The sequence below is a fragment of the Gorilla gorilla genome, chromosome 3, assembly GCF_029281585.2.
Source record: "Gorilla gorilla gorilla isolate KB3781 chromosome 3, NHGRI_mGorGor1-v2.1_pri, whole genome shotgun sequence".
Classification (NCBI taxonomy): domain Eukaryota; kingdom Metazoa; phylum Chordata; class Mammalia; order Primates; family Hominidae; genus Gorilla; species Gorilla gorilla.
The window spans coordinates 130662890-130677815 of NC_073227.2; the positions used below are offsets into that span (position 1 = coordinate 130662890).

A 14926-nucleotide genomic window follows, 5' to 3' on the forward strand; every position below is an offset into this window, starting at 1 on the left:
TTGGTCTATGTGTCTGTTTTTATGCCAGTACCATGCTGTTTTGGTTACTATAGCTCTGTAGTAAAATTTAAAGTCAGATAATAAGATTCTTCCAATTTTATTCTTTTTGCTCAAGATGGCCTTGGCTATTCTGGGTATTTTGTGGTTCCATATAAATTTTAGAATTATTTTTTATATTTCTGAAGAATGTCGTTGATATTTCTATAGGGACTGCATTGAACCTGTAGATTGCTTTTGGTGGTATGGACATTTTTAATAATATTGATTCTTTCAGTCTGTGAACATGGAATATCTTTCCTTTTTTGTGTCCTCTTTGATTTCTTTCATCGATGTTTTATAGTTTCCATTGTAGCAATCTTTTGCTTCTTTGGTTATTTCCTAGGTATTTTATTTTATTTGTAGCTATTGTAATTGGGATTACTTTTTTTTCCAAATAAAGAATAATCTTTATTTAGAAAAATCTGTTTAAGAAAATGTTATTACCTAACCGCTCACAAATATCTTGAAGTTCTGTGGCAAATCCAAATAGATCCTGGTTTCTCTACCTCAGACAGACTCTGCTTTTCTAAATTCATCTCCATTATAAATACTCTCCAGGACCAACAATTCATCCTCTTGAGCTTCCTGGTCTTCTGACGACATTAAATTTTCTGAGGAACGGTTAATAAAAATCAGAAGAAAAGGATATGAACACCACAGTCTGTATTTCAGTTCAGGGGGGAGTTCGTGCAAATCCCATTTATTCTCCAGCTGGTGGAGCTGAGACTGCTGAAGCTGGGTAAGAGGCTGAGATGTGGAACTCATAGTACATATGCAATGGAAGTCCTGCCATCGCCACCAGCCAAGCAGGCCTAGAGACACCCTGCGCAACCTGCGCACTGCCTCTTCCGTTCTGGGGAGCTGTCAGCTCAGGATTACGTTCTTGATTTCTTTTTTAGATTGTTCGCTGTTGGCATATAAAAAAGAAACTGATTTTTATATGTGGATTTGTATCCTGCAATTTTACTGAATTTGTTTTTCAGTTCTAACAGTTTTTTTTATGGAGTCTTTAGGTTTTTCCAAATATAAAATCATATCATCTGCAAATAAGGATAATTTGGCTTCGTTTTTTCCAATTTGGATGTCCTTTGTTTCTTTCTCTTGTCTGATTGCTCTAGCTAGGACTTCCCCCTTTATTTAACTCTTTACTACATAAATAAATGTTTCATTTTGACCAACTAAAGAAGCATACAGATATATTTCACTTACCTCAGACAGGGAAGTTACTCTTTCATTTAGTAATATGTATATAAAGCTCCTCCATGCCTTTTTGTGGCTTGATAGCTTTTTTTTTAATTTTTTTTTTTAGATGGAGTCTCACTCTATTGCCCAGGCTGGAGTACAGTGGTGCAATCTCAGCTCACTGCAACCTCCATCTCCCAGGTTCAAGTGATTCTCCTGCCTCAGCCTCCCTAGTAGCTGGGATTACAGTGCATACCACCATGCCAAGCTAGTTTTTTTTTTTTTTGTATTTTTGTAGAGATGGGGTTTTGCTATCTTGCCAGGCTTGTCTTGAACTCGTGACCTCAGGTGATCCGCCTGCCTTGGCCTCTGGCCCAAAGTGCTGAGATTACAGGTGTGAGCCACTGTGCCCAGCCAGGTCGTTTCCTTTTAGTGCTAAATAATAGTTCATTGCCTGGTTGTACCAGTTTATTCATTCACCTACTGAAGGACATTGTGGTTGCTTCCAAGTTTTGGTAATTATGAATAAAGTTGCTAAAAATATCTGTGTGCAGGTTTTTGTGGAGACATAAGTTTTCAACTCTTTTGGGTGAATACCAAGCAGTGAGATTGCTGGATCATATGGTAAAGACATGTTTAATTTTGTAAGAAACCGACAAATTGTCTTTCCAAAGTGGCTGAACCACTTTGTATTCCTACTGTCAATGAATGAGAGCTTCTGTTGCTTTACACTGTCACCAGCATTTGGTGTTGTCATTGCCAGATGTGGCAAAGTACAAGTTGCAAATCAAAGGTCAGTCTTTAGGACATCAAAATTGCAAATCTTTAGGGGTTTCATAGGATTGAAATTTCATAAGGCTGAAATCACACCTGGTATGATACATGATATTCCAGATAAAGGGATGAGAGCCATGAAAGTAATTGAGCTGCTTTCAGAATGCATCAGATATCAAAATAAAGAACTCCTGACTGTTTTTTTTTTTTTTTTTAAAGTTAGGGTAGCTAGTCTTTGAAAAGGATCAGGTACTATTTGGCTTGATTTCCCCAAATCAGACCACAGGTCAGACTATTAAATTAGTTATAGAGTATATACCCCTGTTAAAAATGGGCACATTGAATTTGCTCCTAGATAAATTGATCTATATGAATCTTGAGAAGGGTTAAAGAAAAAAATCCATTCATACATACACAGAAAAATGATTAGAAGGATATATACCCAAATATTAAAGTGATTATCTTTAGATGATAGGATTATGAGTGATTTTTCTTTTCTCTTTCTTTTATTTTTTATCGATATTTATATAAGATTCTTTAATAGGCAGAGACTAATACATTTTATTTGAAATACATGCCAAGGCCAGATGTGGTGGCTCATGCCTGTAATCCCAGCACTTTGGGAGGCTGAGGCAGGCAGATCACCTGAGGTCAGGAGTTCAAGACCACCCTGGTCAACATGGTGAAACCCCATCTCTACTAAAAATACAAAAATTAGGGCCAGGCGTGGTGGCTCACACCTGTAATCCCAGCACTTTGGGAGGCCAAGGCGGGCAGATCATGAGGTCAGGAGATCAAGACTATCCTGGCCAACATGGTGAAACCCCATCTCTACTAAAAATACAAAAATTAGCTGAGCATGGTGGTGCATGCCTATAATCCCAGCTGTTCAGGAGGCTGAGGCAGGAGAATCACTTGAACCCAGGAGGCGGAGCTTGCAGCGAGCCAAGATCACGCCACTGCACTCCAGCCTGGGCGACAGAGCGAGACTCCGTCTCAAAAAAAAAAAAAAGATTAGCAAGGTGCACACCTATAGTCTGAACTACTCGGGGGACTGAGGCAGGAGAATTGCTTGAACCCAGGAAGTGGAGGCAGCAGTGAGCCAAGATCCTGCCATTGCTCTCCAGTCTGGGTGACAGAGCGAGACTCCATCTCAAAATAAAATAAAATAAAATACATGCCAGACCACTGCACATCTTTTAGAATGGCAAAAATTCGAAACATTGATAATATCCATTGCTGGTGAGAATGTAAACAGGAACTCTCATTGACAGTGGGAATGCAAAGTGGTACAGCCACTTTGGAAAGACATTTTGTCAGTTCCTTACAAAATGAAACATACCCTTACTGTATAATCCAGCAATCTCCCTCCTTGATATTTACCCAAAGGAGTTGAGAACTTATGTCTCCACAAAAATCTGCAAATGGATATTTATAGCAGCTTTATTCATAATTACCCAAACTTGAAAGCAACCACAATGTCCTTCAGTGGATGAATGTGTAAACTGTGGTATATCCAGACAATGAAATATTATTGAGCACTAAAAAGAAATGAGCTATTCAGGCATGAAAAGGCAGAGAGGAACTTTAAATTCATGTTACTGGCTAGGCTCACACCTGTAACCCTATCACTTTGGGAGGCCAAGGCAGGAGGATCACTTAAGCCCAGTTGTTTGAGACCAGCCTGGACAATATAGTGAGACTACGTCTCTATTTTAAAATAGAAAAAAAAAACCACATATAAATACATATTACTAAATGAAAGAAGACAATCTGAAAAGGGTATGTACTACATGATTTCAGCTATGTGACATTCTGGTAAAGGTAAACTGGTGAAAGTTGGCTGGCCGTGGTGTCTCATGCCTGTAATCCCAGGACTTTAGGAACCTGAGGCAGGCAGATCACTTGAGGTCAAGAATTCAAGACCAGCCTGGCCAACATGGTGAAACCCCATCTCTACTAAAAATATAAAAATTAGCCGGGCATGGTGGTGCATGCCTGTAATCCCAGCTACTCAGGAGGCTGAGGCACAAGAATCGCTTGAGCTTGGGAGGAGGAGGTTGCAGTGAGCCAAGATGAAGGATCAAGCTGCTGCACCCCAGCCTGAGTGAAGGAGTGAGACTCTGCCTAAAAACAAAACAAAACAAACAACCAAACCAAAAACAAAACTGTGGTGAAAATGAAAAGATCAATGGCTGTCAGGGGTTGGGGGAAGGATGTGATGACTAATAGGCAGAGCACAGGAGATTTTTAGGGCAGTAAAACTATTCTGTATATTATAATAGTGGATACATGTCATTCTGCCTTTGTCAAAACTCATAGGATGCATAACACCAGGAGTGAACCCTAATGTAACTCTGAACTTTGGGTGATTAAAAAAAAGCATGCTGGATATATACGTATGTTATCTATCTGTCTATCTATCTATCATCTATCATCTCTCTAGATACATAGATATATATTGAAATAGCCATATCTACTGTCACTCTCCTCAATGCCTTTCCCTTTAGAGACAGAATGAGGAAAAGAAATAAGACCAATCTTGCTTTCCCAAGAGAATGTGGAAAATTTCTTTATACCCGCCCCATTCAGCCACCTGTGGGTCTCACTGGGACTACTTATGTGCCTCCAATTCTCCATAGAGCCCTGTAATGGAGGCTTTGGGCCCCACTGCCCACTGTCCTATGCACTCACAAAAGTACACTGGGTTATTCACAAGTCTAGCTGTGTTTTTTTTTTGGTGGGTGGGGTGGGTGGGGTGGGGTGTGGAGGGATGGAGTTTTTGCTCTTGTCACCCAGACTGGAGTGCAATGGCGTGATCTCTGCTCACTGCAACTTCCGCTCCTGGGTTCAAGTGACTCTCCTGCCTCAGCCTCCCCAGTAGCTGGGATTACAGGAACCCGCCACCACACCTGGCTAATTTTTATATTTTTAGTAGAGATGGGGTTTCACCATGTGGACAGGCTGGTCTCAAACTCCTGACCTCAGGTGATTTGCCTGCCTCGGCCTCCCAAAGTGCTGGGATTACAGACGTGAGCCAACGCGCCCTGCCAGTTTGGCTGATTTTTAGAGCCATGCTCAGTACTGGTGTAGGCTCATGGAAGGGACTGCACTCAGGGAACGCTCACTGACTGGCACTGGGGGAAGAGCCAACCTTATCTGCTTACTCTGCACATATTAAGTATATCCAGGAAATTCAAAGACAGTAGACAGGGCTTAAAGAGAATGTCCACAAGAGGCACAAAAATCAGGCACTTTAAGACTAACTTAGGCCGGGCACGGTGACTCACCCCTGTAATCCCAGCATTTTCGGAGGCCGAGGTGGGCGGATCACGAGATCAGGAGATCAAGACCATCCTGGCTAACACAGTGAAACCCCGTCTCTATTAAAAATACAAAAAAATCAGCCAGACGTGGTGGCGGGCATCTGTAGTCCCAGCTACTCGGGAGGCTGAGGCAGGAGAAAGGTGTGAACCCAGGAGGCAGAGCTTGCAGTGAGCCCGAGGTTGTGCCACTGCACTCCAGCCTGGGCGAAAGAGCAAGACTCCGTCTCAAAAAAAAAAAAAAAAAAAAAGACTAACTTAAAAAAAACAAGACTCCTAAAATTTACAGCTGGAATTTAAAAATATTTGCAACAATCTTTTTTTTTTTTTTTTTTGGAGACAGAGTCTCATTCTGTCGTCCAGGCTGGAGTGCCCTGGTGCAATCTCGGCTCACTGCAACCTCTGCCTCCTGGGTTCAAGCAATTCACCTGCTTCAGCCTCCTGAGTAGATGAGATTACAGGTGCCCACCACCATGCCCAGCTAATTTTTGTATTTTTAGTAGAGACAGGGTTTCACCATGTTGGCCAGGCTGGTCTCAAACTCCTGACCTCAGGTGATCCGCCTGCCTTGGCCTCCCAAAGTGCTGGGACTACAGGCGTGAGCCACTGTGCCCCGCCTGTAACAATCATTAATTACACATAAGCTTTTACATTAATGTTAAATAGTTAAAATATTAAAAGCTTATTTTACATTAATTAATGTTAAATGTTAATTAGTGTTAAATAATGTAAAATAAGCTTTAACATTAATGTTAAAATCTTCGAAAACACACATGTCAAGAAATATTAGAAACCCATTCTAGCTCTTCCTAAAATTTTCAGAAGTTCTTATGCGGGTGCTATTCAGGAAAAGTTTTCTGAATGGTCATATTTTAATTTTTTTTTTTTTTTAAGAGATGTTGCTCACTATGTTGCCCAGGCTGGTCTCGAACTCCTGGGCTCAAGCAATCAACCCACCCTGGCCTCCCAAAGCGCTGGGATTACAGGCTTGAGCCACTGCACCCAGCCCCAAACAGTCATATTTTAAAAATTCTGTTTTTCTTTCCTTAGATGCTCTCAGTCAGTGTTGGCCATCCTCAATTTGCACTTCTTCCTAAAGTTGTTTTAGTTTTTGAGGAAGGTTTTCTTTCCTGTCAGTAAATGTTTATATTTTCAGGCTGATTAGTGATTAGAAGAGTACGTCTGAGATAGTGTAGATAAAAAGAAAGTTGTATATTTAAATTTGGAGAGGCTTTTGAAATAGATATTCTTGGAGTTGTGCTGTCTCCCCCAGCCACTGTGGTGATGGATCTTGCCCAAAAGTCTCACAGAGGTGACTCACTCAGGCAAGAATTGCTTAAATTCACATGGGTGTATGTAATGGGCACAGATGTCAGGTTGATGTAGCCAGTACACCAAGGGGAAGCTTCAGTGCTCTGGTGGTCACCACAAAAGTAGGTGGCAGAACTGGAGGATCCCCCCTGCATTAGTATTATTGTTATTAGTCTAACAATTTTGAGTTCTTATTGATTTCTTTATTTTAATTTTTAATGTAATTATATTTATTTATTTTACTCATTAAATTTCATAACTTTATGTAATAAGGACCGCTTATATTTTCTTTTTTCACTTGAGGTTATACCAGTTTAGCCCCTGGCTTCCTTGACTGTAAAGCCCAAGCAATTACTGATTGCACTGTACTTCAATCCAGGGGTCCCCAACCTCTGGGCAGTGGACTAGTACCAGTCCATGGCCTGTTAGGAACTGGCCGCACAGCAGGGGGTGAGCAGAGGGCGAGGGAGCATTAACCCTGAGCTCCACCTCCTCTCAGGTCAGTGGCAGTGTTAGATTCTCACAGGAGCCTAGACCCTATTGTGAACATGCGAGGGATCTAAGTTGCGTGCTCCTTATGAGAATCTAACTAATGTCTGATGATCTGAGATAGTACAGTTTCATTCCAAAGCCATCCCCTCTATCCCTGGCCCGTGGAAAAATTGTCTTCCATGAAACTGGTCCCTGGTGCCAAAAAGGTTGCAGACCACTGCTTTAATCCACCAAACTGGTTAGATTAAATATATAGTGTATTAGGGTTCTGTGGAGAAACAAACCAACAAGATTTATATCTGTCTATATCTATACCTATATCTATATCTATATATTCTACACAAGGATATATATATATATTCTATACAAGATATATATGTATCTCCTTGTGTAGAATATAAAGATATTTTATATATACATACGTGTATATATGTGTGTGTGTGTATATATATCTTGTATAGAATATACAAGATCTCCTTGTATAGAATATAAAGAGATTTTATATAAGGAATAGGCTCCCGGTGATTATGGAGGCTGACCAGTCCCATGATCTACAGTCAGGAAGCTGGAGACCCAGGAGAGGCAAGGGTGTAGTTCCAGTCTGATATCCAGCCGGCTTGAGACCCAAGAAGAGCTGCGTTTCAGTTTGAGTCTGAAGGAAAGAAAAAATCAGTTTCAGGCTAAGGCAGTCAGGCAGCAGGAGTTGCCTCTTACTCAGCCCTTTTCTTGAGTTCCAGTCTTCAATTGACTGGATGAGACTCACCCACATGAGTGAGGGCCATCTCTTCCCTCAGTTTCCTGATTCACATGTTAATCTCAGCCAGAAACACCCACACAGACACTCTGAGAAAAATGTTTGACCAAATGTCTGGGGACTCTGACCCAGTCAAGACACACAAATTAACCATCACATATGGCTACATAAAAGGCCTGGAAAAACTTCCACTGATTGACAGTTACCACACCACAAAGAACAGATTGTAAATGGTTTGACAAGCTATAAGAGCAGTCAGAATCACCCTGGACATTTGAATGTCACACGGGTGAGGCCCTCAGTTTGGACCATGATGAAGGGTAATCCTCACAGCACAGAATGGGGTAGGAGAGGGAGGTGTGGCTCCTGTTGTACCTTTTTAGGTAGAGGGCATTGGTAGTGGTGCCAGCCTAACTCTGTCTGGTTGCTTACACCTGTGGCTGTACCCGAGGAGTACCTGTGTCACAAGAGGCTCTTAGGCTCTGAGGAAGCCAAAAGCAGAGCTCTGGGGATAGGAGGGGAACTAGGGGGTTACATGTCCCTCTGCAATATTCCATCTGCATGCCCTCAGCCCTGGGGGAAAATTTTGTAACTTTACAAAATTAGATAGAACATGAGAACACGAAACCTGACAGCAGATGCTATATGCAATTGCGGAATGTAAGTTATAGTTTTGTTTATTCCACAACAATGTAAAAATCTTGGACTTTTCTTCAAGATGGAAACTGTATTAATTTGCTAGGGTTGCTATAACAAAATAGAAACTGGGTGGCTTAAATGACAGAAATCCGTTGTCTCACAGTTGTGGAGGCTGGGAGTCTGAGATCAAGGTGTGGGCAAGATCGGTTTCTTCCGAGAGCTGTGAGGGAGTAACCTGTTCCATCCCTCTCTGCTGGCATCTCGTGCTTGCTGGCGTCTCTCACATTCCTCAACCTCTGCAGCATCACCCTGATCTCTGCCTTCACCTGCACATGGTTTTTCCCTGTGTTTATGTCTGTGTCCAGATTTCTTTTTTACAAGGATACCAGTTGTTTTTGATCAGGGGCCCACCCTACTCCAGTATGACCTCATCTTAACAATTCCATCTACAATGACTCTATTTTCAAATCAGGTCACATTCTAAGGAACTGGGAGTTAGGACTTCAACATATGAAATTTGGAGGGACACAATTCAACCCCAACAGAAGCTAATAACAAGCAAAGCCATCTTTTGTAGAGAATCATCTTTCTATTATAAGCTTGCCCTCTCTCCTCTCTCTCCAGTCATCTTTGTCGTATTCCACTTAGAGAGGAGCACACTCTTCCCAGTGATCCCTGCAGATACGTGGTGTGGTTGGTGTCAGGCCTCTGAGCCCAAGCTAAGCCATCATATCCCCTGTGACCTGCATGTATACATTCAGATGGCCTCCAGTAACTGAAGAATCACAAAAGAAGTGAAATTTAAATGGCCTGTTCCTGCCTTAACTGATGACATTCCACCACAGGAGAAGTTAAAATAGCCGGTCCTTGCCCTAACTGATGACTTCACCTTGTGAAATTCCTTCTCCTGGCTCATCCTGGCTCAAAAATTTCCCCCACTGAGCACCTTGTGACCCCCACCCCTGCCCGCCAGAGAACAACCCCCTTTGACTGTAATTTTCCTTTACCTACCCAAATCCTATAAAACGGCCCCACCCCTATCTCCCTTCACAGACTCTCTTTTCGGACTCAGCCGCCTGCACCCAGGTGAAATAAACAGCCTTGTTGTTCACACAAAGCCTGTTTGGTGGTCTCTTCACACGTATGGGAGTGAAAGTTGATACCATTAAATATATATGTAGGCTGGGCACAGTGGGTAGACCGGGTGCCGTGGCTCACACCTGTAATCCCAGCACTTTGGGAGGACGAGGTTCATGGGATGCTTGAAATCAGGAGTTCAAGACCAGCCTAGCCAACATGGTGAAACCCTGTCTCTACTAAAAATACAAAAATTACAAAATGCAAAATACAAAAATACAAAAAATACAAAAATACGAATATATATATATTTATTTATTACTTGAAAATTTCTTGGCAGGGTGTAGTGGCTCGCATCTGCAACCCCAGCGCTTTAGGAGGCCAAGGGTTCGAGACCAGCCTGGGCAACATTTTTAAAGAAAAAACAGTTAGCCTACTTGGGAGGCTGAGGTGGAAGGATAGCTTGAGTCCAGGAGTTCTAGGCTGCAGTGAGCTATGATTGCACCACCGCACTCCAACCTGAGTGACAGAATGAGACCCTGTTTCTAAAAAAAATAAAAATAAAATTATCCAAGTTAACCTGGTTCAAAATATTACCTGCGCTTCATGTAAGTGCATGAGTCATGAAGTCATTTTATTTTCTTAGCATGGAGCTTGATCCTATTGTCTTCCTTGCATTAACAGTGCTTCTGACCTCATTCCTGTCCCTGTCACCTAATGTGTGGGTGAATGTAGTTTTTCCCCACTCCATACCCTATTTTAAGATTTTGCTCTTACAATATCATTCACTGGTCATAGAACTTCAGTGGAACCTTTGTGTCAATTGTACAAATAAAGCTCCTGGCATTCAAGGATGGCTGACATGTATTCTTATCCTATTTATTCAATCCCCTGACCTCCTATAACTGGACTGCTGAGTACTGCTGAAGAAACACATGGATTGGCACTATTTTTTTTTTTTTTTTTTTTTTTTTGAGATGGAGTCTTGCTCTCTCACCCAGGCTGGAGTGCAGTGGCGCGATCTCTACTCACTGCAAGCTCCGCCTCCCGGGTTCACGCCATTCTCCTGCCTTAGCCTCCCGAGTAGCTGGGACTACAGGCACCTGCCACCATGCCCGGCTAATTTTTTTGTATTTTTAGTAAAGACGGGGTTTCACCATGTTAGCCAAGATGTTCTCGATCTCCTGACATCGTGATCCGCCCACCTCGGCCTCCCAAAGTGCTGGGATTACAGGCGTGAGCCACCGCGCCTGGCCACGGATTGGCACTGTTACAAACTCATTATCTTCATGTAACCTTATGAACTTTCCTTACCATCTGTAAATATATGGCTTTCTCTGCTCTACTCCTCAATAACTATTTTAAATCTTCCTCAAGCATTAACCTAACATACTTATTCTCAGGAGCCCATGTAGTTGTTCTGAAAAATGGAGAAATTCGGTGTGATTTTTCTCACGTATCTTCCCATGAGCTTACAAGCTTATTGACGCTCACTCCTCTATAGCATGCAGGATGAGATCTACATCCTCATCGTCCACAACTTGTGTTTTTCTTTTTTTTGAGACAGAGTCTCGCTCTGTCATCCAGGCTGGAGTGCAGTGGTGTGATCTTGGCTCACTGCAACCATTACCTCCCCGATTCAAGCGGTTCTCCTGCCTCAGCCTCCCGAGTAGCTGGGATTACAAATGTGTACCAACACGCCTAGCTAATTTTTGTGTTTTTAGTAGAGACAGGGTTTCACCATGTTGGCCAGGCTGGTCTCGAACTCCTGACCTCAGGTGATTCACATGCCTCGGCTTCCCAAAGTGCTGGGATTACAGGTGTCAGCCACCGTGCCCGGCCCTTCCACAGCTTTTTCTATGACACTTACCCTTGTTCCTTGACCCTACTCTGTTGGCCTCTGAGCAATTTACTCTATTGGTCAATTCCCCTTCTCTCCCAATATCATCAATCTCTCTCTCAGACTATTCTTCTGATTTCAGCATAAAAACTAAATAAGCATTCACATCCTAAAGCATGAAAAGCTTTAGGGTATAACAAGATGAATTTAAGATGCTTTGTAAACTTGGTGGAAGTACAATTAGAAGTTATGTGTAAATGTGTTGGCAGTTGTAATCAGAATTGTTTTAGGGTTGAATGTACAGGAAAGTTTTAGAATGCAGGACTGTGGTAAGTACTTTACTCATTACTCATCCTCTCACTGTGTTTAAGAGATGAATTCAGGGTGCCTTAGGACAATTAGCATTTCTAGATATAAACTACATATTATCAAGAGATCTACACAAGCCAGCAAACATCTGCAGCTCTTCAGCATGGAAGGTGGCAGCTATAAGAGCAATAGCGTACTCACAAGCATCTCTCCCAGGGAATTATTTTCTGGTCTTGAGCACTTTCCCCCTCTAAGGCCTACTATGGGGTCAAGAGGGCAAGAATCATGTACCTGTTAGCAGGTTTTGTTTGTTTGTTTAAATACAAGGTACAGGTCTTTTCTCAGAGGAAGAGATAACCGAACAAAGCCCTCACCAAGGTCTTCGTATACTCCACTAGCCCAGTTCTTTAAGCCCATCACTGTCTGCCTAGATTGTAGCTTCTTTAGGACACAAACATGTTCTACAGATTTTACTATGCCTTATGCACCTACACTAGTTACTAGCTGCTCAACAAAACTGAGATGCAAAAAACATGAATACAGGCAAGGCTGATGACTGACAGCCATTTGTGCAGCTCAAGAAGGGACTGCAGAGCGTATTGTTGAAAAGTAAGCATTTGTTTTCAGCTAATATTTTAATATAATGGCCTGAAAAGTTATATAATTGGTTGATACCTATGAGAATGCAGAAAAAGTATGCATAATCCATTTTGAGGCTAGGAGAACTTTTTTTTTTTTTTTTTTGAGATGGAGTTTCGCTCTTGTTGCCCAAGCTGGAGTGCAATGGCGTGATCTCGGCTCACTACAAACTCCACCTCCCAGGTTTAAGCGATTTTCCTGCTTCAGCCTCCTGAGTAGTTGGGATTACAGCACCCACCACCACGCCCGGCTAATTTTTTGTATTTTTAGTAGAGATGGGGTTTCACCATGTTGGCCAGGCCGGTCTTGAACTCCTGATCTTAGGGGATCCACCCGGCTTGGCCTCCCAAAGTGCTGGGATTACAGGCATGAGCAACTGTGCCCGGCCGAGAATACTTTTAATAAGCTCTATGCACAGAAATAATTTTGCAAACTTGAAGAGTAAGTCAACACAATTAAGATTTGTTAAGCATGTATTGGGCCCATTAAGGAAGAAGTAGCGATTTCTAAATAGGCAGGTAGGAAAGCTCTACTGTGATGAGGAGAAAATCTTTTTTGTTTAATATTGTCTTTGGAATCTGGTGTTTATATTATATTTATAACACAGTGAACTTGGACTATTTACATTTCAAGTGCTCAGTGGCTATTTGTGTCAATTAGCTACCATTTTAGACAATATAGGTGAAAAGGCACCTTAATATTGTTTGTTGAGGGAAGGTTATGAAAACACTTATCAAGTTGGCTGGGCATGGCTATGCGTGCCTATAGTCCCAGATGCGCAGGAGGCTGAGGTGGAAGGATTGCCTGAGCATAAGGGTTTGAGGCTGCAGTGAGCTATGACCACTCCACTGCATTTCAGCCTGGGAAACAGAGTGACACCCTGTCTTAAAAAAAGAAAACACTTAACCCCCTTTGTGCCCACTTCTTAAAGGTTTTCTTATGGGGATTAATACCTTGCAATTCCAGTTTTGTACACGTATCAGTGGCCTGCAGCTTCCCACAGGCATCTCTTTACGTGACACCGGGGAAGCTCCAAAGCAGGCAAGGCAAGGTGCTGTCAGATTACACTTGCTTAAAGTCTGGATATCACAGCAAAAACTAGAGTAAAACTGGGCAGAGAAGAAATGAGATAGGTTACAACATATAACTAGCAAGTCAGGAAGTTAAAATTAAAACAATGCAGAGATATCATTTTTTATCCTATCAAATTGACCAAGATTAAAAAGCAATAGCCCATTTAGGAGAAACCGAACAAGAGCCCTGGGAATGAATGCAAAGGAGTCCAGTATCACTGGGTAGATAGGATCGACAGGGTGAGGCTATTGATTAGATATGGGAAGTAAGGGAAAGGCAGGTGTTCCACCTGCCTCCAGCCTGAGTCACTGAAAGGATTCTTTTGCCATTAGTTTAGTTAGACAGAGAATATAGGAAAGAGAGCTGGTTTTTCAGAAGCAAGAACGGATTGGTAATGTTGAGTTAAAAATTTATATTTGGGTGCTCACTTCAGCAGTGCATATACTAAAGTTGGAACAATACAAAGAAAATTGGCATGGCCCCTGCACAGGAATGACACACAAATTTGTGAAGAAAAATAAAGTTGTATTTGGAACTTGTTAGTGAGATACAGGTTGTGAGTCACTGCAAATAAACAGCAGCTGAAACCTTCTCCAGAAGGACAGTGAGGTTTTAAAAGGACTTACGAGAACTTCATCAAATGCCAATTATAGAGGGTTGTCTGAAGATTGGGGGCTAGTGGTAGGAGGAAAATGAGGACATCAGAGTGTCATAGATTGGGGAGATATTTTCAAAGGAGTGAGTTTAACTCAGCTGAATGCTGCAGAAAGGTGGAGTGGTAAGAAAGCCACAAAGAGGTCATTCAACTTATTTAATAGAAAATTATTTCAGACTTTAGAGGGAGAAATGTCTATAAAGTAAAATGAGCAAAAAAGACATTACACAGGGTTGGAATAAATAATACCAGCTCATATTGAAGGAATCACAAAGTGATCTTCATGTTGATGAAGGGAAAGAAAAATGACAGTCTGTGGTAGGAAGTAAAACTGGTGAGATGGACATTGAAATCTGGAATTGTGAATATGTTTTTCTTAGAAATTTAATAAGAATTAAAACTAATTCTTCTTAATTAAAAAAAATTTTTTTTTTGCAGTTGCAGTAGCAGTTGCAAGTGAAGGAGGGTAAGAGAACAGTAAAGAGAAAAATATGATAAGGGAGGGCCATGGGATTTATGATTTTAGTTACTTTCCTCCTGGTTGTCGCTTGAAGAGCAGGCGCAGATCCTCTAGAGGTTCAAAGGAATAGCTAGCGTTGTCTCCTGGATTTTCAGGTTCCTTTGGTAGTATCCAGGGTTTGACTCGAGTGTGATGTATCCAAGACTCCACTCCAGCCACTTTTACTGCAGTTGGGGTAGATAAAATGACTGGGTAGGGTCCTTCCCAGGATATGTCTAGGCAGGGAGAATTAGAGGGAAGGGACTTGACTAATACCATATCACCAGGGTGGAATAGTTCCTTCCCCTCTTCTCGGGGG

The 14926-nt window shown here is 41.9% G+C and overlaps 1 non-coding gene across 1 annotated transcript; it reads left to right on the plus strand.

Annotated features, from left to right (window-relative positions):
- Window positions 1-13873: 13873 nt before the first annotated feature.
- On the plus strand, window positions 13874-13980 carry LOC115934386 (U6 spliceosomal RNA). The gene has a single exon (XR_004070198.2). It is a non-coding gene; the product is annotated as a U6 spliceosomal RNA (small nuclear RNA).
- The last annotated feature ends 946 nt before the right edge of the window (window positions 13981-14926 follow it).